Raw genomic sequence first — 4062 nt, forward strand, 5'->3', positions numbered from 1 at the left:
AACATCTCATATGCTCCGTGTCTCTCAAAACGCTTTTGGAGCCCCGGCTCTAAACTGTAAAGCATGCCGCACTAAACGAGGGAGTAGTCATCGGTACGTGCCTGCCAAGCGTTCATAACATCTTGTTCTGCAGGGAGAACGGGTGCATCACCAAGCGGTGCTTGTAGGACATAATCTTTCTTGGCAGCTATGAGGATGATCCTCAGGTTCCGGACCCAGTCCGTATAGTTGCTGCCATCGTCTTTCAGCTTGGTTTTCTCTAGGAACGCGTTGAAGTTGAGGACTACGTTGGCCATTTGATCTACAAGACATATTGTAAAATATTTTAGACTAAGTTCATGATAATTAAGTCCATCTAATCAAATTATTAATGAACTCCCACTTAGATTAGACATCCCTCTAGTCATCTAAGTATTACATGATCCGAGTTAACTAGGCCGTGTCCGATCATCACGTGAGACGGACTAGTCAACATCGGTGAACATCTTCATGTTGATCGTATCTTCTATACGACTCATGCTCGACCTTTCGGTCTTTTGTGTTCCGAGGCCATGTCTGTACATGCTAGGCTCGTCAAGTCAACCTAAGTGTTTGCATGTGTAAATCTGTCTTACACCCGTTGTATGTGAACGTCTGAATAAAACACCCGATCATCACGTGGTGTTTTGAAACAGCGAACTATTGCAACGGTGCACAGTTAGGGGGAACACTTCTTGAAATTAGTATGAGGGATCATCTTATTTACTACCGTCGTTCTAAGTAAACAAGATGCAAAACATGATAAACATCACATGCAATCAAATAATAAACGTGACATGATATGGCCAATATCACATAGCTCCTTTGATCTCCATCTTGGGGCTCCATGATCATCTTGTCACCGGCTTGACACCATGATCTCCATCATCATGATCTTCATCATCGTGTCTCCATGAAGTTGCTCGCCAACTATTACTTCTACTACTATGGCTAACGCGTTTAGCAATAAAGTAAAGTAATTTACATGGCATTTCTCAATGACACGCAGGTCATATAAAAGAATATAGACAACTCCTATGGCTCCTGCCGGTTGTCATACTCATCGACATGCAAGTCGTGATTCCTATTACAATAGCATGAACATCTCATATATCACATATAGATCATTCATCATTCATCACAACTTTGGCCATATCATATCACAAACCACTTGCTGCAAAAACAAGTTAGACGTCCTCTAATTGTTGTTGCAAGTTTTACGTGGCTGAATTAGGGTTCTAGCAAGAACGTCTTCTTACCTACGTTAAAGCCACAACGTGATTTGTCAACTTCTATTTACCCTTCATAAGGACCCTGTTCATCGAATCCGCTCCAACTAAAGTGGGAGAGACAGACACCCGCCAGCCACCTTATGCAACTAGTGCATGTTAGTCGGTGGAACCGGTCTCACGTAAGCGTACGTGTAAGGTTGGTCCGGGCCGCTTCATCCCACAATGCCGCTGAAGCAAGAAAAGACTAGTAGCGGCAAGAAAGTTGACAAATCTACGCCCACAACAAATTGTGTTCTACTCGCGCAAGAAGAACTACGCATAGACCTAGCTCATGATGCCACTGTTGGGGAACGTTGCAGAAAACAAAAAATTTTCTACTCGTTTCACCAAGATCCATCTAGGAGTTGATATAGCAACGAGTCATCAGATGCATATACATACCTTTGTAGATCGCGTGCGGAACCGTTCAAAGAATGGTGATGATGTAGTCGAACACGACGTGATCCAAATCACCGATGACCAAGCGCCGAACGGACGGCACCTCCGCGTTCAACACACGTACGGGACGGGAGACGTCTCCTCCTTCTTGATCCAGCAAGGGGGAAGGAGAGGTTGATGAAGATCCAGCAGCACGACGGCGTGGTGGTGGATGCAGGGCGTCACAGTAGCAGGGCTTCGCCTATACTACGAGGGAGAGACGTAACGGGGAGAGAGGGAGGTGCCAAGGCTGAGGTATGAAGTCCTCCCCTCTCCTCAACTATATATAGGGGTGCCAAGGGGGGTGGCCGGCCCTAGGAGATGGGATCTCCTAGGGGGGCGGCGGCCAAGGGGTGGGGGGGCTTGCCCCCCAAGCAAGGGGGCGCCCCCTTTAGGGTTTCCCCCCAACCCTAGGCGCATGGGACCTTGGGGGGGTGGCGCCCCAGCCCACTTTGGGCTGGGTTCCCTCCCACTTCAGCCCATGGGGCCCTCCGGGATAGGTGGCCCCACCCGGTGGACCCCCGGGACCCTCCCGGTGGTCCCGGTACAATACCGGTGACCCCGAAACTTGTCCCGATGGCCGAAACAGCACTTCCTATATATAATTCTTTACCCCCGGACCATTCCGGAACTCCTCGTGACGTCCGGGATCTCATCCGGGACTCCGAACAATATTCGGGTTACTGCATATACATATCTTCACAACCCTAGCGTCACCGAACCTTAAGTGTGTAGACCCTACGGGTTCGGGAGACAGGCAGACATGACCGAGACGACTCTCCGGTCAATAACCAACAGCGGGATCTGGATACCCATGTTGGCTCCCACATGCTCCACGATTATCTCATCGGATGAACCACGATGTCGAGGATTCATTCAACCCCGTATACGATTCCCTTTGTCAATCGATATGTTACTTGCCCGAGATTCGATCGTCGGTATCCCAATACCTCGTTCAATCTCGTTACCGGCAAGTCACTTTACTCGTACCGTAATGCATGATCCCGTGACCAGACACTTGGTCACTTTGAGCTCATTATGATGATGCATTACCGAGTGGGCCCAGTGATACCTCTCCGTCATACGGAGTGACAAATCCCAGTCTTGATCCATCTCAACCCAACAGACACTTTCGGAGATACCCGTAGTCTACCTTTATAGTCACCCAGTTACGTTGTGACGTTTGGTATACCCAAAGCACTCCTACGGTATCCGGGAGTTACACGATCTCATGGTCTAAGGAAAAGATACTTGACATTGGAAAACTCTAGCAAACGAACTATACGATCTTGTGCTATGTTTAGGATTGGGTCTTGTCCATCACATCATTCTCCCAGTGATGTGATCTCGCTATCAATGACATCCAATGTCCATAGTCAGGAAACCATGACTATCTGTTGATCAACGAGCTAGTCAACTAGAGGCTTACTAGGGACATGTTGGTGTCTGTTATTCACACATGCATTACGATTTCCGGATAACACAATTATAGCATGAATAAAGACAATTATCATGAATAAGGAAATATAATAATAATGCTTTTATTATTTCCTCTAGGGCATATTTCCAACAAACATTACTCCAACACCGTGTCCACTTCCCGGACTCCGCCGAGAAGAGGCCATCACGGTGACACACTCAGTTGATTCATTTTAATTAATTAAGGTTCAAGTTATCTACAACCGGACATTAACAAATTCCCATCTGCCCATAACCGCGGGCACGGCTTTCGAAAGTTCAATCCCTGCAGGGGAGTCCCAACTTAGCCCATGACAAGCTCTCACGGTCAACGAAGGAATAGACCTCCTCCCAAGACGTTCCGATCAGACTCGGTATCTCGGTAACTCAAGACACTTCGACAGGTTAAAACAAGACCAGCAACACCGCCCGAATGTGCCGACAAATCCCGATAGGAGCTGCACATATCTCTTTCTCAGGGCACACTCAGATTGTCTTAGGTACGGGTAGGCCAGCCCAGAGTTGCCCCTGGTGGCCACCGGCAGCTGACAGGTGGACCAACACTCAGAGGAGCACTGGCCCGGGGGGTTAAAATAAGATGACCCTTGAGTCTGCAGAACCCAAGGGAAAGAAAAGGCTAGGTGGCAAATGGTAAAACCAAGGTTGGGCATTGCTGGATAAGTTTTAATCAAGGCGAAATATCAAGGGGTTCCCATTATAACCCAACCGCGTAAGGAACGCAAAATTCGGGAACATAACACCGATATGACGGAAACTAGGGCGGCAAGAGTGGAACAAAACACTAGGCGAGAGGCCGAGCCTTCCACCCTTTACCAAGTATATATATGCATTAAGATAACATAGCAATATAATGATA

The sequence above is a fragment of the Triticum urartu genome, chromosome 6 (genome assembly GCF_003073215.2).
Source record: "Triticum urartu cultivar G1812 chromosome 6, Tu2.1, whole genome shotgun sequence".
In the NCBI taxonomy this organism is placed as follows: Eukaryota; Viridiplantae; Streptophyta; class Magnoliopsida; order Poales; family Poaceae; genus Triticum; species Triticum urartu.